The sequence below is a fragment of the Lolium rigidum genome, chromosome 1, assembly GCF_022539505.1.
Source record: "Lolium rigidum isolate FL_2022 chromosome 1, APGP_CSIRO_Lrig_0.1, whole genome shotgun sequence".
Lineage (NCBI taxonomy): Eukaryota > Viridiplantae > Streptophyta > Magnoliopsida > Poales > Poaceae > Lolium > Lolium rigidum.
In genome coordinates this window covers 290,926,011-290,950,563 of record NC_061508.1, presented here as the reverse complement: position 1 = coordinate 290,950,563, position 24,553 = coordinate 290,926,011, and the positions used below count along the sequence as shown (strand labels likewise).

Sequence of the window (24,553 nt, the reverse complement as noted above, 5' to 3'; positions counted from 1 at the left end):
TGGTGAAAGCGGGCGGGCGGGGGAGAAGAAGGGGTAAAAGCGGGACGCGGAGTTATGGTTACCGGCCTCTCAAGTCTGTATCGGTATAGCCGTATAGGTATCGGTGCGGCAGTTTGGGCGGGCCGGGCGCGGGCCCGGGCGGGACGCTGGGGCCCAGTGGTTTGTGGAGAGGGCGGGCCGGGATGGATGGGCTAGAGCCTGGCCTAGAGATGCAGGTACTTCAATTTAGGGTATCTCTATCTTTATTAGTGCAAAGCTCAAAAAAAAAATCTTTATTAGTGCAATAAAAAAAATAACAAGGATAGGACCGGAAGGGCCTGGATACTGCATGAAACTAACAGTGGTGTGATACAAATTACATCAAGGACGTTGTTTACAGGAAGAAATTTATCTATGTCCTTGGCTTTTACCACACAGACCCTGAACAAAGAAATGAAAACGCAATCGGGTCCTTCAACACCGCCGGCGAACTCAGGTCTAAAACGGCGGCCATCTACACCAGCACCGGGGACTAGACCACTTGGTTCAGTGAAGAGGGTGAGCTCCGCCGCAAGACCAACACAGGGCCTCCAAGGGAGGTAGAAGAAAACCTGACGCATCTCCGGCATCAGGCCCTGGAGTTGCTGCCCGCCAGCATCAAGGGTCGGCCGCCAATCTTGGGCTACCGAGGATATCCTCCAGGTCGTCGCAGTACCACGAACTCCCCAGCCACCTCCGTCATTGCAGTGAGCTCCAGCAATCACACCCTTCTCCTCGCCTCCACGGCCGGCCGGAAGAGAGAACGGCGACGGCGAGACTCCAACAACGAGAGAAGACCACCAAGTTGCTTATTGAAGAAGACCTCACCGGATCTCGCCGACCACGCCTAGCTTCCGCCTCGAAAGCTTGACGAAGAGCTTCTCCGGCGACCGCCCGATGCGCAGCCAAGCACCGGGACGAGCGGCCTCCGGAAAGAAAGGAAAGACGGCCTTATTTCGGGAGATGCCTATCTCCATCTTTCTCCCAGGCTGCAACTCTCGCCACCAGAGCAGAGCCGCGAGGACGACATAGCAAAGGGAGCACCAGATCCGGCTGATGGGATCCAGCATCCTACCCCCAGACTCCACATAGGGAAAATCTAGACAAAAACTAAACCTACTACTACTTCCGGCGCCCTTCCTTTGCCTACTCCAGCCAGCATCACCTGCAGGAGCGGCTCCGGTCCGGCCTGGCAGCGCAGAGGAAAGAACTAGGCGAGTTCGGCTTTGGGAGAGCTTTCGGTGGAAGAGAAAGAAGAGCTTTCCCCTGGCGGCAAGCTTGATGGTCAGTGTGTGTGGGGCGAGAAGGTTCCCGCGCGCGATCATGGAGTAGCGTTTGCGCCAATAAAAAATTTAGAATCTGTCAATCTGTAGCAAAGATTGGGTGTCCGATCCCAAATGGTCTGCAGCGTCAGTGCGTAGTGCTTCACCAGCGTTTCTTATACTTTCGCTGAAATTCATTGACGAAGGTAGGATTCTTACATAGTCTGAAAGGAAAAAAACTGAGCCGGTGGTGGATAGTGTATACCAGTTTTGAATATCCAGCTGCACAAAAGCTTGCATGCTTACGAATTCGTCCACGTACGGATGCCAGCCTTAGCTCATCAGGACCTGGCAGACTTGTTCCACCACTAAGTCCACTGAACAAGCTCTTCCCTTTTCAGATTGCTTCTTTGGGCCACTTGAGCATCGACTGGGCAAGGTTGGATTCCCTCTACTTCGGGTGGCTACTATTTCTCAACAATGTTTTTTCATTTGATCCAATAGCCCTCCGTTAGATAGGAACAGCTTTGCTAAATACTGATAACTCTCGAATAGAATATGAGAAGGGAAAGATCCTTTACATAAGGAACTATTGATCATAGGCGTACACTCTGAAAAGAATTGAATGAAACATTTGATGATCGACAAAACCTCTATGTTATATACAATTCTTTTTCAGGCTGATACTAACACTTGTTAGAGCAATATACTTGTTGTATTACCAGGGGGCCAAAGGCCACAATATATAGTGCATGTACAGATGCACATATGCAGAAAGCCCCCTAACATATGGAGAAACTACAATATACAGATATATACATCACGACCCATCTCCAGAAACAGACCCCAGACGGCCACGATGAACCAAAGACGACAGGCGAGAGTCACAAAGGTGACCAAGACGATGATGCCACTGCTGAAAAGAGCCGGTGACATAGGCAACAACCGGAGGAGAACTGGCAGATGGAGTGGCAGCGGAAGGAACACAAAGCCAGTCTAACTCCCAAAGCCCCGGAGACGTACGGCTACGAGGGCCAGCTCCAACCAGGGCTTGTGTGCGACGATCCTGAACCGCACAAGACTCAGCGTTGACGCGACAACCAGAATCGGTGAGCTGGCTAGCAGAGAAAAGGTTCATCTGAAGGCGAGGAACATGAGAAACATCAGGGACAGAGAAAGAGGGAGTAGAAAGGGTGCCTCTACTAGAAACAGGAATAGAGGTACCATCAGCCGTGACAACACGGACAGGAGAAATAAGAGACCGAAGACAGACAGAATAGAAGACTCAGAGGTCATATGAAAGGAAGCTCCAGAATCCAGATACCACGGAGACGTACTCGATCGTGTAGAAAGTGGTGGTCGCGCAGTGCCAGAAGAGCCAGTCACAGAACCAGCAGCGCCCGGCGAGGAAGAGTCTGTAGTAGCGAGCAGACAACGAAGACCCCTGAGAATGTCCTGATCAGAGAGTTGCAGAAGATCCTCAAGAGCCAGCCTGCTGACTATCCTGGAACTGCTGACGTAAACTGGGATCCCGCGTTCAGCAGGTGGAGGGAGTGTGGCCAACCTTGCCACAGTAGGTGCAATGAGAACGAGGGCGGAGACTCGTACCGCGAGGCTGCGGACGTAAACTGGAATCCCAAGCATCAAGCAGGCAGTGAAGCTCCGCTATCTCATGCGCAGAGAGGGGCGCGACTGGAGAGGTCGACGTACAATCAGGTGCCGACAAGGAGCTATCATCCACACGCACAGAGGCCACCAAAGGGGGCGACGGAGAGCAACACGCCGATGAAGACAAAGTCAGCAAAGCGCGGTCATAACCACGTGAAGAGGCCGCGAAAGTCGATGTAGAGCGGCAGGCCGACGTAGACGGAGTCGACGAAGCGCGGCCATAACCGCGGAAGAGGCCGCAAAAGTCGATGTAGAGCGGCGGGCCGACGTAGACGAAGTCGGCAAAGCACGGGCAGAGCCGCGTGAAGAGGCCGCAAAAGTCGATGTAGGGCGGCAAGCCGACGTAGACGGAGTCTGTGAAGCGCGGGCAGAGCCGCGTGAAGAGGCTGCAAACGGCGACGAAGAATGGCTAGCCGTCAGACACGGAGGCAGCGAACAAATACCAAGTACCGAGGGGAGGCCCAAAAATAAGGCGGGATCAGCGGAAGAAGACATAGCCAACGACAGTATGTTTTCTTTTTTTTTGCTTTTTTTTAATCACATCAGATCGAGCGAGAGAAGACTCGACGCGTTCTCAGACTCACACGTCGGAAGATAGAGAAGAGCGGCGGCGGGCGGACGGGCAGCACTGGCCGGCCGCGGGAGAGGACCGGCCGGGGGAGGTGAGGGCCGGCGGTGGAGCGGCGGTGGCCGGAGCAGACGGCCGGCGACGAGACTGCACGGAGGCGCACAGGTGCAGGGGAGAAGAAGACGCGGTCGGCAGCGGCGGGCGACGACCGGGTAGAGAGCGGACGGGGATGGCTTGGTGGGAGCTCGCAGTCGGCGAGAAAAAAAAGGCAGCGGCGGCGGCCGGGTCGCGGCGGCAAGATGCCGGGGCGGGCGGCGGCGGCGGCTGCGATGGAGGAGGAGGAGCTAACCTAAAGCTCTGATACCATATTAGAGCAATATACTTGTTGTATTACCAGGGGCCAAAGGCCACAATATATAGTACATGTACAGGTGCACATATGCAGAAGCCCCCTAACATATGGGGAAACTACAATATACAAATATATACATCTAACAACACTGATGATGTCTGGCGTTTTATTGGGAGCTCCGGCTGGCATTCATCTTCAAAGACTTATAAGCTTGCCTTCTCTGAAGATTTATAACCTTTTTTCGAAAGGGTGAAGCTAGCTCTAGCCTCTGCATCAAAATGATGCATACGACACTTATTATTTTATTGAAAGGAGTCTCAAAGTCACCTTATTACACTTTTATTACAACTCACGGATCACTTAAAGTCGGTACATGTATCAACCATCTAAAAAGTGATAAACAAAAATGTCGCCAAATGATCAACATGATGTTAGCCTGCGATCAAGCTGACAGCCGCACCAGCAGAATAAATCTTGAGTGACCGTCTCCAAACAGTTGCACCCAAAAAAACATGTCCTGGTGTTGGTCTTCCGGCTGGAGACATAACCACATATGGACCTAATGTATAGCAGGAGGGATAACCTGCAAAAATGAAGCATATTTTGAATTGTTAAAGATAGAATAATTCCGTACATGTCATATTGTTGCCCATAAGAGTGCGCATATACCAACTCTAATTTGGCATTTGACTCTCTTTTCTATTCCATGAAGCCAATTCCCGAATAGATTAGTAATATTTTTGGGTGGCGATATTCCAAATGACATATGAATGATCAGCCAAATAATCTTTGCAAGCGGACAATCAATGAACAAATGTTGAATTGTCTATTCTTTGTCACAAAAACAGCATGTCTTATTTCCTTGCCATTTTCTCCTAATAAGATTATCTTTTGTAAGAATCACTTTGTGGTGTAAGAACCACATAAAAATTCTGATTTTTAGTGGTACTTTCAGTTTCTAAATACATTTTCTTAAATAAGTAATATGCCCATTCAACAGATCCAGATACATGGACTTAACTGTATACCCTCCAAACAAAAGTATCATCTTCATTTGAGAGGTTTACATATGAACTAGTCGGCCCAGTAGATGCAACCATCTTGTCCATTTATATTCAGTAAGATTTCTTCTAAAGGATATATTTATAGAAAATCCTATTAAGACATTTGCTACTAAGATATCTTTATGTTGCACAATATCGTATAAGGAGGAATACTGCTGCGCTAGGGGCTTATCTCCTAGCCAGACATCCTCCCATAACCGAGTATCTAAGCCATTCCCTAACTTAAAGGAACCCCTAGAAAATAAATATTCCTTCACTTTCATCAAACCCTTCCAGAAAGGTGAGTCGGAAGGTTTAGATTAGACTTGGGAAAGGGTATTAGAATGAAAATATTTATTTTGCAGCAGCTTTTGCCACACCCCCTTTTCGTTTAAGAGTTTAAATAGCCACTTGTAAAGTAAACACTTGTTTTTTTATGTCTAAAACCTCTACCCCAAGTCCCATTGATCCCTAGGTCGGCATATGATGTTCCACTTAGTTAGTCTATACTTCCTTTTGTGTCCATCACTTTGCCAAAAAAAATCTCGATTTGGGCTAACTTGGGTACTTAGGATGGATAGAACAAACACTACAGAGTACAAACCTGCTCCAAATTAAGGAAAAATATGCACCTTCATGATGGATAGCACTATGTATGTTGTGCTTCCAATTCCTCGGAAACCAAAGATCATCTCCCGTAGATCTGCCCTTTTAGCGCAACTTGTTCGAATTTTGTTGGTTTCCCATTGGAACTCCGCTCAAGATGTTCACACCATGTTTTCCAACACCAGTGCAAACTTCGAGAAGACTTTCTTCATGAAGGCCTTCATCATAGTGGCCTAGACTATTTGGAACCAAATCAATGCAAAAAGTGGCGGAGCTTACTGTAGTTCAGGAGGGCCACTGCCAGAAACAGCGTTGTGATAGGTGAGGCCACATATGCCCTGGCGCCTGGCGTAGTGCCAGGGCGATATATAACATGTGAAATATCTTAAAGTACTTGGCTTACTCTTTTTTTTATCAAAGAATAAGATGTGCAACGGTTCCTAAAAAGATGCACAACATGTAGAAATGTACTTTGGCTCGCTCAATCGCGTGAGGAATTCTCTAGTATAACGTAATATATAATCTGAAAATTCTAATACTCTTTTTTGCACAACAGACTACAGAGTGTCTGGAGGAGGCCCTTTCAAGGGATCAGTGGTATTTTTGTTGAAAACAATAAATTTTGCTATCAGTCCATTTCAGAAATGTTGACGCGAAGGTACATCAAGTTTCAGTGTTCTTGCGCACTTGCTATTTTAGAAAGTTTGCCTGACATTTCTACATGTCTTTTTTTGTAGGACTGGGACCTTGTCGAAGCCACCGTCAAGACTGTCTTGAGGGACTTTCCTGATCTCAGACTCGACATTGGTAAAATGGTAAGAATCACTTTGCCAGCCATGAATCATAAAGGTGCCTGGTTGAATTCATCACACTTACGATGCATATAATTATGCGGGTTTGAGAGTTTCGTTCAAAGGAAGTGTTTACCAAAGAGTATGCAGTCTGTCTTCTTGAACATATGCAAACAGACATGTCATGTGTGCTCGCCATTCACATCAGAGCAAACTACGACAAGCCTTTCTTCATGGAGGCCTTCATCATAGTGTCCTAGACTATTTGGAAGCAAATGAATGCAAACAGTGGCGGAGCTTAGTGTAATTCAGGGGAGGTGGGGGGCCACTGCCCCCCCCCCCCTCCCCCCTCCCCCCTCCCAGTAGAGCTTACTTATGCATTCATGGTGGTACAACACTAGTACTAGCACATGGTGCTGATGAACAAATCTTTATATAGACAATTAAAAGGGGAAAAAGATAGCTAGATGGGAGAAACTAAAAAGGTTCCCAATTACATTCATGCTTTTACATGTCATATTATTATTCTGTTGCAACTTAGGTTCATGCTTTTACACGTTATATTATTATTTTGTTGCAACGCATGGGTATTCAACTAGTTAGTGTAACGAACGAGACTAGTTTTGACATTTGATAGGTGATGGCATCTCCTGTACGAATTACGATCATGTCATACTTTTATTACTTGTTTGATCTTTTTTTTCTGTACAACCAATGTAGCACTCAGGGATATTCATGTTTCTTTCTTGCCGTGCCTATTTGATCTATGTTATTATCAGGAGGAATTAGTGGTTGTCATGCCTTCTTCGTGGTAATCTCTTGTGAGGTGGTGTATCACTGTGGTAATGTTCATTCTAAGATTGCTAACGCAATCTTTTTCGTAGGCATGTTAGATCTCTAGGTGCCTGCTTGGTTTGCACGTAGCTTTCTTCTATCACGCTTAAAGTTTACAAGACCGATGAAACACATTTTCTGTAAGAACCAAGACCATTCGAGTCCAAGGGAAGACACTTTTAAAAGAGGATGTGACTAGTTCTTAGTCTATTGAAAACTAACTTTGTTTTTAATAGAATGATATTATCGAATCTTAGTTGCAACTCACCATTAGCATGGATCACGAAGTAAATATAATGATTTGAATGTACTTGCAACTTAAGTGCACGAATCACAACGCAAATCCGATATTGCAGGAACCTACTGAGCACCTGAGCACCAGATCCGTTCCCAATTTACTGAAAACTAGCAATTCCGTTTTTTTTTAAGCAAGAAAAGAAAGTCTAAACCTCCAGTGTTATATTTCTCGTTTCTTCACTTTCACCATGAGGCTGGATGCTCTGCCCTTTCTCCACTTCCACATCAAAACTTGAACTACCTCCATCCAAAAATAAGTGCCTCAATTTTATTTAAATAGGATACTAAAAAAGAATTGAGCTTATCTTATCCACAGGATTTGTTTGACAGGAATATTTACAGGCGTCCCTCGATTTATAGATATAGATAGGGTAGATTTGCGGATTATCTCATTGTTCTTCTGCTCTGGAAGCCTCCATGAAAGCAGGATTCTTGTTTGCTTTGATGACAGTACCTGGCTATAGTATCTGTTTGCTTCGGCTTGATCTATCTAACCTTGAAGAGCTGTTTTGTATATATAGATGCATTTTAATTAAAGATATATCTATATCTTGCAAACTCGAGACATTTATTTTAGGATGGAGCGAGTACATATTATTGATCCGAAAAAAATCGCAGAGATTGTATTGAACCAATAAATCATGCCATTTCATATCAAAATGTGCCACCGGCCTATATTCATATGCACACTTCTTTAATACCTTAAGAAACTCCGGATGATCGCAGAGATGTCTAGCAGCATTTTGGTATAGATGCCATAAGCAACTTGTTATATTTTTCGCGTCTTCAGTTTCACCATGAGCCCATTTTTCATCTGCAAGTGAACATGATAGCTTAGGCTGGATGCTCTGCCCTTCCACCACCTCCACATCGAAGTTCCACACCACTGCAGCGACAATGGTCTTCATCTGCATAATTGCGATCTTCTTGCCAGGGCAGATCCTCGGGCCCGAGTTGAAGGCCATGAACTTGTGAGAAGGTACATGCTTCATCTCACCGTTCTCTGAGAGCCATCTATCTGGGCTATAGTCGAGGCAATCTTTACCCCACACGCCCTCCATTCTTCACATGGAGTGAATAGATATGAGGATGATGTCGTTGGCACGCACCTCATGACCACTTGGCATGATATCATCGGCGACCACCGTCTTGCGCTCGATAGGCGCCGGTGGGTACGACCTGAGAGTCTCATACAAGGCAGCTCTCACATAGACCAGAGATTTGGTCTCCTCTGGCTCAAAGATCCCCATACTAGGTACTTTGTATGATGCAATGGGCGAGAGTTCATCACGGACGGATGGCTGACATGGTGTAAGGGTTTTGGGCGAGGTTGTAGAAGGTCCATGGCAGTGTCGTGGCGACTGTGTCCTTCCCAGCAAGCATAGAGCCAATGAGCGTCGCACGGAGAAAGTCATCGTCCGCGTAGTCCGGGTCGTTGATGTAGGAAGACAGAAGATCCTCTAAACCCTCTTGGTCTTCATCACTAGCAACACGTCCACCGTTGATCTTCCCCCTCTCCATCATCCCCGTGACGAACGCTTGTAGCACCGCGTGTGCCGCGCTGAGCTTTCTCTCGGGGCCAATGTTTAGCCACCTCAATGCCTTCCAGCAACAGGCCGGCATGGTGTGCCGGAAAAAGGCCACTTCCAAGACCGTGTCCATGGCGGCTGGGGCGTCGACGGCTTCCGGTAGCGGCATCTCCAAGGACACGAGGCCAGGGTCCACGCCGAAGATACTCATGGTGGTCAGGTCAAACATGAACCTCGATAGCACTTCTTGCACATCGAATGGAGCGTCGTTGCCCGCCAAGCGAGCAAACAGTGGGAGGAGGCCCTTCTCCACCTTGTCGCGGCATCCAGCCGCCATACCAGCAACAAACCGCGGGCTAGTGACCACCCTTTGGAATTTTGCGCGCTGTCGACGGCACTGCTTGCCGTCGACGGTGAAGAGGCTGCCGTCCATGATGTCGAAGATGGCGGCAAACTCCGGACCCTTGAGGAAGTTGGCGTAGTTCGCCGCGAGGATGTGTTGGACGTTCGCCGGATCGCAGGTGACGAAGAACCGCATCCCGGTCCCAGGCGGGCCATGCGCCCTGAAGCTGTGACCTGACCCGGCGAGGACCAGGGTGAAGAAGTCAAGCAGGTTGTGGAGGTTGGCCACGAGGGAAGGGAACATGTACAGCAGTAGCCAGTTTGTGGGGAGCGATGCTGGATTCCTTGATCTACTACTGCTAGACCTGAAGTACAAGTACACGGGAACAAGTAGCAGCACCAGAACTGCGGAGATGAGCAGCTCTGGCGACAACGGAATCGACATTGGGCGCTATCACTAGTTTTCTTGTTGATTCTTCGACTGTTCTATAAGTAGTCAGGGGATATGAATACGCTACGTACTGTAACTACGACTATATGCCGCAATTGACATGGCGATTGAAAAGTGACAGATTGGATACGAAGGCACAGCTCTCTCCAGGGCCGGTGCTCGTTTCCATTATATAGCGATCAAAAGAGATCAACTCCTTCCAAGGGCATATTTTTTTAGCAGGTGCTAGCTGGAGGGGCTCCGAGATGGAGCAGCATGTTTTCTTAGTGTCGGCAGCGTGACATAGCAGGGTCTTGGTGGCGAACACGTGTTGATGGATGCGCGTAGTGTGGGGGTGCTGCCTCGTGTCGTGGTGGCGTTGACGATAGGCATGTCAAGGACATTGCCTTGATCCTATCTCAAAGATGAATCCACAAAATGGTGACAACAACTTCTGAAGCGTGTTCAACAGTCTGTACTGGACCAATTTATGCTTCCGACTCAGCCTTTGAACAGGTTGGTGAGGCATCCGATTTTAAAATGATGTAGATAGGTGTGAGGTAAAGGTGAGGGCCCTTACATGGCCACCCTTCACCAAGCTAGCTTGAAACTTATCATTATATTTTTTTATAAGCTTGTGTTAAATAATATAAATAAATAATATTACGTGCATCTAAAAGTATAATTGTTGCACCCCCATGGGGCATGGAGAGGCCATCCACGATACTCCACCAGGCGCGCACCGGCTGGGCAGTGGCCTCGTTTCTTACTCCACCGAGTGGGCCACGTGTCGCCATTTGATTCGCTCAGCTAAGCCCAACGTGAGAAAAAAAATCAGCAATCCCTATCCCCACGCCCCCACCAATCGCTCCTCATTCCCCAATCCCCACTCCTCTCTGCCCGTCTCCTCCCCTCCCTCTCTCTTGCGCGTGCCACGGTCGCCGGCGCCGTCCCGACCCGCTGCCTCCCCCGCCTCGAGCCCCAGCTCCTCCATGTGTTGTCGCCCAGCAGCGCCGCCTCCACCTCGTGTCGTCGACGTCGTGGTCTCCTGCAGCAGCGCCGCCTCATCGTCTCCATCGCCGGGAGGAAGTGCAGGTCAGCCGCCGGCGCCATCCCCTCCACCAGATCTTCTGCCTGCATCACGTCCCTCTGCCTACACCACACCAGCTCCTTTACTGGAAGAGAGATGGGCAAGGAGGGGCGCAAGAAAGAGGGGTTGCTGGAGCTCCACCCTCTGCGGCAATGGCGGACGGGACACACCTGGAGGTGGTGCGGCCTCAGAAGACGTGCAGGGCGCCTGCAGCGCGAATGAGAAGTCGTCGGCTCCCGTCCTAGGCAGGTCCACTCCCCCTATCCTCTTTCCTCTTGGTCGCTCTCTCTATCTCTCTCTGTGCACTTTCGTAGCGGTAGCTCAGACGTGATGGCGTGCCACGACGGTGACATCTCGGTGGGCGGCAGGCTGCAACTTGTCCGTGGATGCAAATCCAGCTTAGATACATTTTTCATAGTAGTAGCAAACAACGAGTGTGTCTCTGAAATTCCTCCCTGTCCAGGGGCTAGGACAAAAAACTAATTGATGTTTTTGTAAAAACACTATGTGCAGATCTAACAAGGAAAAAAAAGAGAAGATGGGATTTTTTTTGAAGAAGACCAAGTCATTTTTCTTAGTCATATTTTGTTTGATTAAGTTCTCAAATGATTGAACTATATAAATTGATGCTATTTTCTGAACATTGTGTGTGTAGGTTTGAGGAAGAAGAAAAGAGAAAAAAAATCTGGGAGGATTTTTCTAAAGAAGAAGACAAAGGTTATTTTAATAAGTCATATTTTGTTCTGTTAAATTCTCAAGTGATTGAAAACTGTGTGTTCATTTATGTTCATGAAGTGCTTAATATTTCGCGGTGCTGCTTAATGCATGTGGTTGCATAATTAAGCTTATCAGTAGCATTTTTTTATTGCAGAGAAGAAGGAAAATGCGCACTAGAAGGCTCAGATCGTTCAGGTTCTCTCTCAAGATCCCATCTTTCTGCATAGATTCAGGAAAGAAGATTACAACGGTGGCTTTCCCGGTATCAAACTCAAGCAAAGACGTAGATTTAGCTCTTAATTTGGTGGATTTACTTAATGCACTAACACTGCACCTGCATGTGTTATCTAGAGTTTCACCTCTAAGCTTTGAACTTGAGCTGCATTGAAGTTGGCTAGATATTTGTGCAGGTGAGTTTTCCCAACCCATGGGTTGTATAGCCAGTTTACTTTTTTCGTAATTTTTCCAGTTAATTCATATGGAATGAGCAGCCTCATATCTCTGTTAATACTTGTCTGTCTATTTAGTAAAATGTAATTAGTTGATTGGAATTAAGTATAAGCTGCAAACGATAATTTTGAATGTGGAATGCCATGCTTAGGATGAAGCTATTGGTTAAAATATTATGTATTTCTTTATGAGTTGCCAAGGAAGTATCGGATTTATTAATGGGTGTTGCAGATGGTGCTTGATCGATGCCAGTGACCTATTGATACTGTATATAATTATCAACACCTATGTTCCAATGCATATGGTTGTTCAGTTTCTATTACTCCTGTCATGTACTCTTTTTAATTTCGATTTTTCAGATTCAATTTGGGCTGTAATGATTAAGCTTAATTTTGATGCATGTGGTTGCATGATTAGCTTATCAGTAGCCTTTTTTTTATTACAGAGAAGAAAGGAAAATGATCACTAGAAGGCTCATATCGTTCAGGTTCCCACCTCCCAGGTTATCTCTCAAGATCCCATCTTGCTGCATGAACTCGGGAAAGAAGATCACAACGGTGGCTTGCCCAGTAATAGATTCTTGGCTCCTACTAATTTACATGTTGTACTACTAAAACTTTAATTATCCGGGTGTAGCAGATTTTGGAAGCTCTGTTCGAGTGGGAAGAGACACCGAGGAAACATTAAATGGTATATGCTCCTTATTATTTACTAAAATCATTTCCTTACTGCTATTTCACTAGGATTATTTCTTCCTTTTTTGTTACCACAATTGGTTATTTGTCATCTGAAATTAGATTCAGAATAATCTCATTCTTTTCATTTTGGGAACCACCTGGTTCTCAATTTCTCCATGTTTTCCTAGAGGTGCTAAAGTCTAGGGGATTTTTTGTTGCTGTATTAGCATGGATAAGCAAGAATTGTTGTTTTATATATCTTAAAGAGGTTTGACTGTTTATGAACAATTAATAACTCTAGGTCTTTAACTCTGATAGCCAGGGAATATTTTACATCTTCACCATTGAGATGATACCTGAAAAACCAGTTTTTTGTTATCTCCAAGAAAGTCTAGCTCTCACCGATGAGAATGACACTAGGGTCTTGGAAAACTCCAGGTATTAGCACCTCTAAGGTATATATAGAGTTCAAACTGGACACTATATCACCCTTATAAGTTTTCATTTGTTATGAAAATCATCCAGTCAGATTCAAACATGATTCATTAGCTTTTACTTATGCATAGGCTTAATAGAAGAGACCTGTTGCGGCGTATGATCTTTTTTTCAAAAATTATAGATGTGTATTACACATTGAACTCAAAACTGAGACAGGAGATCATTGGTTCTTCAAAATCTTAGTTTGCCTTGGCATGCTAGAACTTTGCTTGGACATGCTAGAAATATTGTTGGTCAGATTTGACATCCTCAGATTTAGTTTAAATATGTTGTCCGCAGTAGGTCTGCAGATCTCGGTCGACACGTGGTTGCTCCTTTGGTTCCTATGCACCGCTCCTTCGTATTTTTGCAATTCGACGCTACCTCCTGCTATTAGCAATGTTGTTAATCAGTCATCATTGCAGTTATTTGGTACTGCCGTGGATTCTTTTGCAACTGTTTTTTTTTATGTTGGTATGGATGCTCACGAGGGTGCCCAGTTTATCTTGGCAAATGGTCGGCAGGGCATCTTTATGGTATTGCTTCCTTTATTTTTGCTTCATTCGCTATCGTTCCGTGACCTTATATCAGTATAGTTATCGCAGTCCGACAATGGATATAAATGTCCTGTTGTACTAGCATTTTTTTTTATATTTGATCGCTTATTTAGTGATTAAAGCATATATCTGTCTTGCAAACTACTTGCAATAGAAATGAGCATTTTTGTTACTATGTTGCTTTGCATGCCGGCTGTTCATGACCATATGTTGTTTTTCTCTAAGCTATTCATGAACCTGCTGCTAAAACCCGTCTTCCCCCTTTATTTCTGTTTCCCCCGCCCGTTTCTCTAAGCAGAGTGCAAACTTGTACAACCTTGATGTTCACATATGCCCAAAAGTCATCATGTCTTAATATGAGGATGTGACAGATACAGGTTTTCTATGCGATCTTCTTTGGTCTGATCCAGGAAAATATGTCAATTGGTGGGGCGTGAATGATAGAGGTGTCTCATACACTTTTGGCCATGACAAAGTTACAGAGCTCCTTGCAAAGAATGATCTTGATCTTATTTGTCGTGCCCACCAAGTAGAACTATAGTGCAACATATTTTTTCTATTACTTTCTAGGTAATTAAGGTGTTAACATATTTCATATGAAGCTAGGTTGTTGAGGATGGGTATGAATTCTTTGCTGACAGACAACTGGTCACCATATTCTCCGCTCCCAACTATTGTGGTGAATTTGATAAAGCTGACGCAATGCTAACCGCTGATGCAAATTTGATGTGATCTTTTCAAATTCTGAAACCAGCTGAGAGAAAAACCACATTTATGGCGTCAAAGAAAATGTGAAATGATGAAGCCCTTTCCTTTTCCAGAGGCTAGTGAGGTCAGTTGCCCCAGTTGCACTATCTCGACTTACTCTATGTTTAATGTTGCATTGGTTTGATCATATTCCCGCACATAAGTTACTGTAGAGACTAGATAGTTCGATCCAGGGAGAAATCGGTTTACTGTAACCCGTGTCAAAGTTTCATTATTAATGTATGTTCCCCGAATATCGGCACTATGATATAGTATCTTAAAATGTGCTTGTAGCTTATGTTCTCATCTACTCATTGTTAGTAGTTCTGATGTGCGGCAACTTTTTACTCTTATGCAGATAGACCATCTTCTGGGTTTGGAATTGCTGATGTTCCTTCTGGTGTTTTGCAGGATAGCAGGAGACAAGGAATGTAGTCTTCCATGTACTAACTGATGCTAAAATTTCTATGCCATGAAGCATTGGTTCAGTTTCTTAAGAAAGACCTATAGACAATCAGTTGTCAATGTCATTAACAATGAGCATATTATTGGAGAATTAATGTGTGCAACAATTATATATACCTGAGGAATTCTTTGCTATAAGCAGTAGTTTTGAGCGGCCTACTGAGAAGTATAGAATGGAGTATTTATCAGTGCTTAGTCACGCACGTTTCTTTATTCCTGAAATACTTGATATGGGAGATAAGGTGAATGCCGATGTCAAGTTTTAAAGAAGGTGATTGTGTTAGATGATGATGTGATTTCAGTGTGATCACTCTTACTTGTAGAATCTTGATATGGGAGATAAGGTGAATGCCGCTGTCAAGTTTTGTGGCATGCGAACGGGTAAATGTAAAAACCTTTTTCAGTGAGGAAACATATGATCCCAAGTCCTGTGAAATATGTCTGGGTTGATGTGATAAATTTGTAAAATTGGAGAGAGTATAATATTACAGAGAATTACCTGCAACTTCTAGAAAAGGTTGGTTTGTTCTCAGGCTGCTTTTATTCACGTTCTTAAGCATATTCATATTTAGTATTCCAAGATTTTTAGTTCTTAAGCAATGAGTTGGAGGCAATCTACTGTTGATTTGGGCTCTGGTTATCATGCAATTTCTGTTGAGAGGTATCTGCATTAGGTCTAACATTGATTTGATAAAAGTTGAGCTTCGAATTCGACATAGCAATTTGCTCCCTAAGCATGTAACGCTTGATCTTGATTTGCTTTGGTTAAGCCGCTAAAAATGCACTACCATTAACTGAGAGAAAGGAAATGGTCTTTACATAATGCAGATTCGAATTTTGTTTGCACTTTTTTTTGCAAAGCATCTTGTTAGCAGTTTTCTCTTTTTATTTGTTTGTGGTTTTCTTACGAATCCAAAATTCACAAATCTTTCTTTCATGCTTGCAGTTTTATTAAGCATAAATGAGGTTCTGGGTGCGGCTTGTGCTGGGGGTCGCGGTGGTTGTCGCCTGCTTCTTCAACTCCTGCTCTACCCATGAGATGCAGCTGGAGGAGAAGTCGGTAGCAGTGATTTTCCTTCAGTAAAGGATTTGGAGAAGAGAAGGAAGCTAAATGAGGTTCTTTGTGGGGCTTCTGGGGGTTGCGGTGGTGGTCGCCTACTTCTTTCAACTCCTACACCACCCACGACGTGCAGTTGGTAAGCCATACCGAATTAGTTTTTGAATTTGCATCTCAATAAGGCCCAATGAATATAATTTCTTAGCATCTAGATCATCACTGGAGTGTTGTCTATATCTACAAGGTTACAAGCACATTAAATTTGATGCTTCTCTGTGAGGCTATCACTCTATTTTCTGATCTCCATCTTTACATCTGAATATTTTCGATCTCTTTGCAATATGTTTTTTTTTCATCAAGCATGCCCCTATTTTCATTTAAGTTGTTCAGACTTCTCCTTTATTACTTATTTTAGCTGCATAGAAGTGAGTAATTCTTTGGTTCAATGCAAGTTCAAGGAGGCAACAACAACCAAACTCCCTGTAGGAACTCTGCCGAGGTATGGATAATGCATGTTTGCCACACACATGCGAGTTAACTAGACACTTATGAAATTCTCTTCCGCTATTGCATTTCCAGATCTTTTTTGCCTTTGTATTTGTTTAGTACCAGCTTTTGATGTCTCTGATTTCTCTAATAGTTTCTGAATATAGATATTACTCTTATATGTCAAAACTGTCTTGAAGAAGTAGAAATAGATGATGTGTTACTACAGTTACAAATTTTGCATGTGGTTGCTCGGCAATTCTATTAGCTGACGAATGACTCTACAATAATGTGGCTAACTGGTTGCAACTTAATTTGTTCTTTTCACCCAGAAGTATAATCTTTACAAACAGTCCAGTTATGTTTTTAAGTGTCAATATGCCTCCAGTTATGTTTTTAAGTGTCAATATGCCTCTGTATGTTACACTATTTTAGAGTGATATTTCTTTTTTTCGTGGGTGTTTATTTTGGCACCTCATATTTTTGATAGCTCTAGAACTGAATAGTGTTTGTGTTCTTCTGAAACTGAAGCCTTTTGTTTTCTCCGGCTTCCAAGGATGGTTGCTATGTAATACAAGTGCAACTTATGAAATCACGATCCACTAATGACTTACAAACCAATTATTTTGTTTCTAAGTAAGCCATAATTTCATATATTTACTTGCTTCTTGCATGGTTAAAAGGGCAAGTTTGGCAGCTGAGAACAAATGTGCATGTGAATTCTTTGCCTGTTAGAGGTTGCTAACCATTTTCTGCATGTTTATCTATCATTTAAGAATATCCTCATCAAGATTCCATGCAGTTTATTTCTTTGTTCAGAGCTTATGTCATGCCTCGGTACGATGGTACCTGAATACTATCAACTTGACAAACAGATACCCAAGGGACTAGAGCTAGAGGCTTCAGGAGTTACCATTCAGAATGGGAGGCGGGGTTTATTTAAGCCTTTTTCACTTCCTTTTACCACTGCTATGTTCCGTCTGGTTTAACTAATGAGTGTAACACCTATACAAGCTAGAAGAAGTGTGTGTGAGTCATTCATCTATTTTTGAACTGAGAATATTCATGTAACTATATACATGTATATGCAATGTTCATATGCGAGTTTTACATCCAGGCCTTCCTGTTCACTAAATGTGATTTAGCCATCATTGTTTTGAGGCTACCTTTGCAGGTCTGACAACAACTTCTTCTCATTGGTCAAGTTTTCGTTCATTGATTGTATTAAGATTGATTAGAAGAGAACAATTTCCTAATATATTCTTCCATGTAACAGTATAATTATGTGCAGTATGATTCTTTATTTGATATATTGCAATGACACTTTTAGTTGGAACAAAGTAACCTTGAAAATGGGTTTTCCCCTTTTCTTATATGTTGGAGAGATTATTCCTTTCATGGATGTTCAAGACTATCTCTTCGATGCCCTGTCGGCTTGGCACAAGTTTTTATTTTAGAGATTTCATAGAAGTAATTTTTGTAAAATCTATATAAAAATATATTACCATATTTGCAGTTAATTATATTATAATTATAGAAAATAAACATCGGCATGACTTCCACGGGACCGTGCGCCAAGGCGCACATTTAAATCTAGTCATTTTAATGCAGAGATCGGCTAGTCAATCCGATCTAACTGGTAACGTGCTAGCCACGCTATACAACTAACTAGATATATCAAACATTGATGCTTTCGGGAGTGGATAAAGTGAGACCCAGCTACACGTAGCTCTTTATTATTAAAAAATTGAAAATCATATTTGTAAATTTCAAAAATATCTGAAAATAAATTCTAGATGTAGCCAATAATGAAATCTACAATCGTGCAAAATCTCAATGTAAAATTCGTTGTATTTTAGGCTATACAAAAATGATAAATGTGTGGATCTAAGTATAGTGAATAGTTCATATTTCAAAATTGTCAATTTTGCCATTTTTGTGTAGCCCAGAATACAAAGAGTTCCACATTGATATTTTGTAGGTTTGTAGCATACACCATTGGCTACATGTATCATTTTTTTCAGATTTTTTAGAACCTTAAAATATAATATTTGGATTTTTTAAAATAAAGAGCTACATGTAGCTCGCTCTCGTTTGCAATTTTTGCGATGTTTCTCCATTAATTTATAGACAAGTTCCCTCCACGATCAATGGCCGTTGGCACAGTATGAGGTGTGGAGGACGCAGACGCCAACGTGCATACTATGTGTTGTATCCAAATAGTATACGTTAGCTAGCATATCCCATGATCTTAGGTGATTGTTATCTGTTGTATGCTGATAACTTTTTTTTTTTTTGAGACAAACTCCATCATTTATTCAATGTTGGAGACAATGTTTACATGAAAATTTAAACCCTCTGGGAGGGTACCCAGCCAAACATGGCGACCAACTGGTAGAGTGGTGGCCATCCTTGCTAAACGATGAGCCTCATCATTCGAAGCACGGCCTTCATGGCGGAATCTGGTTCCTCCTCTCCGTGTTGCTGCATCTCGAATTTCTCGGAGAATGCTGCTGAAACGTCCCAGGTTCTTACCCTGTAAACCTTGCGCCACCTCCAGGCAGTCGGTGCCAATCATTACTGCTTGTAGATTCAGATCATCGGCTAGAGCGACACCCTCACGGCACGCCAGGGCTTCGAGGCATCCAGGATCGATGACGCCTTCATAAACCGTGGCCGCCGCTCCCAAGAACGTGCCGTCCAGAGACCGGCACACAGCCGAAGCTGCGCCCCGCCTTCTTGTCTTGGCTACTGCTCCATCCACATTGATCTTGGATGCGCCCTCCGGCGGCGGTATCCATTGCCGTGATCGCCCACCCGCCTGCCTCCTTGACCCCTCCGTCACCTTTGGAGCTGAAAGTTCCAGGTCTCGTAGGAAGTTCTCAACAAAGGCATGCGTTGCCAATGGACTTTGGTGCAGATCCTCATGGATCAACTTCCTCCTCGCATGCCAGATGGCCCAAAGTGTTACTACCATCCGCACTAGATCGGGTTGATCCATCGATTCGAACATGGCAAAAAGCCACTGCCGTGCCAAAGATTCAGATGATAGGCTAACATGTTCCCCAATCACTGGATTGGCGAGGGCCCAAACACATCTCGACGCGGTACAGTCAAAGAGAGAGTGCCGCCACGAGTCCTCCATCCCGCACACATAGCATGCTGGTGTTGTTGCCATGCCTCTGTGATGCCTAACGTCACCCGTGGGTAAAGAACATTGAGCAAGCCTCCAGAGGAAGACCCGAACCTTTGCCGGCACGCTGCACTTCCATAGCTTAGACCACATCTTCCCTTCCGAGGCTGAGTTTGTCGAACCTGGCCGGCCTTCAAACCAGTCTTCCCTTACCCGCTTCACAGTCACAAGTGCACGGTGATGGGCTCGGCTCCTCAGCAGGGCCGGGCTGGCAAAATCCAAAATCCGAGTACACTAGTGACTTGATGTTCACTTCTATCTGAATTTGATACTGTGTTCGATTTATCCTTTTGTTTCTTGTATCGTGAGTTCAGTTGGAATGTAAAATTCCAAAGAGATAATAGATGTTGTGTATCTGTTATCACCCATATGCTCCAATGAGAAAGGTTGAGCAGTCATACCACCACATTTTTTTTCTCTTTCTAGAGATATTCAAAACATTGGTACAAATATTCACAAACGATGATTATTGTAGAATTCTTATTATTTTGTTTGTACACAAATACCTATATATAAACATCCACGAAATCGCTGCCATCACCAGTTTTGACTAGGCCAAAATGACATGTACTCATGTGTATTTCCCTAAAGAGTTCTAAGATCCCAGGGTCTAGAGCGCTTGTGGAAGTTCGAGAAAGTATCTAGTGCTACATGGCACTTGTGTGCTACACATGATTCCACCAAGATGAGTTGTTTGTTCATTTTCAAGGGAGAGGATTAAACATTGCCCCACGACCTGTTCTCATCCTGAAACATATGCGAATAAAGCACTGGTTTTTTCACACACTCTCACATGAGTCCTTTGTAATCTCTCCTCTCTCTCACTCGCACTCAAGATGACTAGATAAGTGGAACGCGAGGCAGCTGCACCTCAAGCCACTGCCGCCGAGAACGAAGCTGGATGAGCCCTCGCGTTCCTCTTGCATAGCGCCGACGACGGTTGTTCCCTATGGCATGTATGCTCCCAATCTCTTGAACCCGCTTGCTTGGTTCCTCTTGATGTTTTCTTCCTTTGCTTTGGATGGATCCACCCAAAAGGTTCTTGCATGGAATGCCATGTGATCATGGTAATGGTATTTCAAGTCCTCCGGATAGGCCATGCTCCAAGAGGTTCTATATTGTTCTTGAGTGTCCACCTCTTCCACTTCAATGAAAGATTTGCACCTTTGGCCATTCCTATAGCACGATTTCGGGAATCTTGAGAGTTTTGTTCGGCCACCTTGAAAGCTTGCATCCCGTGCACCACTTGATAGGAGGTGAGTTTAGGATAGCTTTCCCTTCCCATGAGACTCTTGGCGTCAATGGGTTCATAAGGAATCATGCAATCAATATACTTGTCCTTGATCCAAAAGTCATCAATATGTTGAGCACCCACATTCCGAAAGGCATCAACAATGGTGATAAGCCTTCTATACATCTCATGATGATCTTCATTTCGGAGCCTCATGAAACCTTCGGCTTGGTTCCGTAGAGCACTATACTTGTTTCTCTACATGTTTTCACTTACCATGAAGATTATGGACAAACCCTCCCAAGCTTCCTTGGAGGTGGTGAAGTTCCGAACATAGGCCAAGTCCTTTGTCCCCACAACGGTTTGAATCATGTTCAAGGCAATAGAGTTGAGTTGGTTATCAACCTTTTCTCTTCTATTCAACTTGTTGGGGTTGTAAGGCTTGTAACCTTCCTTAATGATTCTCCAAAGCTCATTGGAGGCACTGAAAACATGAGAGCGAAACTCAAATTGCCACTTATTAAAATCTTCAACATTAAACTTGGGTGGATCACCTCTATTGTTTATATGAGGGTGGGGAACCGGGATATCGGGAGAGAGGAAAGGTGGAGGAACGGCATTGTAGCTCTCATCAACACCCGTTCCAGGAGAAGTGCGAGGGGTTTTAATTTTGTATAAGTGATCACCATCCAAGGGCTTTGTACTAGAGTGTGAGCCCGAAGCATCTCCCTCTACTAGAAGGTCCTTGTCCTTATCCTTTTCCTCTACGACGGGAACGGCGGGAGGGAGCGATGTTATAAGCCCCGAAAAGTATATCTTCATACTTTCAATTTGAGCTTCCATGGAGGATCTCAAGGACGTTTCCATTGACTTGAGATCTTCCATGGAGGCCTGCTTTGTGGCCCCTTCCAGAGTCTCATCGTTCGGCATACTCTTAGGCGGTTAAGCCCGAAATAAGAGCCTAAGATCCGATACCAATTGAAATGATCGTATGCCGCACCTAGAGGGGGGGTGATTAGGTGCTACCCAATTTTTAGTTATTTTTCAATTTAGACGTGACACAAAGGTAAATTCTCTAGATATGCAACTATGTGAATTTACCTATATGACAAGATATACACCTAAGCAAGATATAATATAGCTAATAAGGATAGAGGTAACCGAGAGTGGAGCACGCGGAGACACATATATGATTCCCGTAGTTCCTTCCTTAATTTTGAGGGGAAGTACGTCTACGTTTGGAGGAGTGTGGTCGCCACAAAGGCCTCACTCAGGTCTCCCGTGAGCAACGCCACAAAGGCCTAGCAAACCTTCCACTAAGGGAATTCCTCAAGGCGGAAAACGGGCCTTTACAAAGTTCTTGGGGCACACATCCACAACTGAATTGGAGACTCCCAATATATGTAACAACACAACAATAACAACAAGCAAATCAATCACAAGCAACTAGGGTTTCCAGTGAGGGGGAAATGTAAATCGCTTCGGTGAAGATGTAGATCGGGGTCTTCTCCTTCGATTCTCCAAAGATCAAGAGCTTTGGGTGGTTGGAGGAGGAGATCTAGTGAATCTTGTATTTCTTGAGGTGGCTCTAATGGTGGATGAACTTGAGCAGAAATGAGCAACCATCACTTGAGGAAGAAGGGGGGTATTTATACCCCCCCAAGAAATCCAGCCGTTGGTGAAAGCTGAGGCCGGATATTTCGGCCTAAGTATGGGCCAGATTATCCCCCCCCCCCCCGGAATATCCAGCCCTCGACAAAATATCCGGCCCTAGTCTAGGGGGGTTGGCCGCTCAGGTCCTTAGCCGTTTTTCAGCCCCCCTCCCCCCCGGAATATCCGGCCTGGTGTTAGTTTCGTGCTTACTTTTTCTTCTTTCTCAACACAAATCCAACCACAACTAGTTTCTGCACTATATTAACACACATTAGTGTATCACATGTATTGTCATCAAACGTACAAAACTATAAACCAAGAGATGTTCTTTTAACCACCGTATCCTCCTTCTTGATCCAACAAGTATGGTGAAGAGGTAGATGGGATATACATGCCAACAACTCGACGGCGGTGGAGGCTATGGTGGAGAACTCCACCAGGGCTTTGCCAAGCTGCTGCCGAGGAGGAGATGGGCGAGGAGAGGGGGCGGAGGCTAGGGTTTGGTGTGCCACACCCCTTCCCCTCCCTCTAGTTATATAGGCCATAGGGTCGGCCAAATTGGCCCCCTTTCCAAGCCTAGGGCTGGTGGGCCTCCTAGGGAGAAAACTTACCCCTTAAGTTTCGCCTTCGATAGTCCCTCACTCCCTTCGGCCTTTAGTGTTTCCATTCGGCTGGCTGCACGAGCCTTGCGGGGCTGATTCCCCATGCCCATGTAGGCCTGGGCACTTCCACTTCGTCCAAGTGGGCCTGTGAGAAGGTGTGTGTCCCACTGGTGGCCCCTCTAGAACCTTCTAGAGAACTTCCATACATACAATGCTGGAAAATTCCCGAACTTTTTTGAAACCCTAAAATGACTTTCTCATAAATGAATCTTATTCTCCGGACCATTCTGAAGCTCCTCGTGATGTCCTTGATCCCATCGTAGGCTCCAAACAAACCTTCGGTATCATGATCATGAATATCCCATTTCTACCCAGGCGACGTTGAGCATTAAGTTTGTGACCCTATGATGGCGTGTATTTCACACGTTCGTTGGGAACCCCAAGAGGAAGGTATGATGCGCACAGCAGCAAGTTTTCCCTCAGAAAGAAACCAAGGTTTATCGAACCAGGAGGAGCCAAGAAGCACGTTGAAGGTTGATGGCGGCGGGATGTAGTGCGGCGCAACACCGGAGATTCCGGCGCCAACGTGGAACCTCGCACAACACAACCAAAGTACTTTGCCCCAACGAAACAGTGAGGTTGTCAATCTCACCGGCTTGCTGTAACAAAGGATTAACCGTATTGTGTGGAAGATGATTGTTTGCAGAGAAAACAGTAAAAACAAGTATTGCAGCAGATTTGTATTTCAGTATTAAAGAATGGACCGGGGTCTACAGTTCACTAGAGGTGTCTCTCCCATAAGATAAAAGCATGTTGGGTGAACAAATTACAGTCGGGCAATTGACAAATAGAGAGGGCATAACAATGCACATACATGTCATGATAAGTACAGTGAGATTTAATTGGGCATTACGACAAAGTACATAGACCGCCATCCAACTGCATCTATGCCTAAAAAGTCCACCTTCAGAGTTATCGTCCGAACCCCTTCCAGTATTAAGTTGCTAAACAACGAGACCATTGCATTAAGTATGGTGCGTAATGTAATCAACAACTACATCCTCGGACATAGCGCCAATGTTTTATCCCTAGTGGCAACAAGCACAACACAACCTTAGAACTTTCGTCCATCGTCCCGGTGTCAATGCGGGCATTAACCCACTATCGAGCATAAATACTCCCTCTTGGAGTTAAGAGCAAAAACTTGGCCGAGCCTCTACTAATAACGGAGAGCATGCAAGATCATAAACAACACATATGTAATAACTTGATAATTAACATAACATGGTATTCTCTATCCATCGGATCCCGACAAACACAACATAGAGTATTACGGATAGATGATATTGATCATGTTAGGCAGCTCACAAGATCCAACAATGAAGCACAATGAGGAGAAGACAACCATCTA

At 44.5% G+C, this 24,553-nt stretch overlaps 1 pseudogene; it reads right to left on the bottom strand.

The window, feature by feature from the left end:
- Positions 1 to 8,208: 8,208 nt before the first annotated feature.
- Positions 8,209 to 9,755, bottom strand: LOC124683912 (annotated as a pseudogene).
- Positions 9,756 to 24,553: the final 14,798 nt, after the last annotated feature.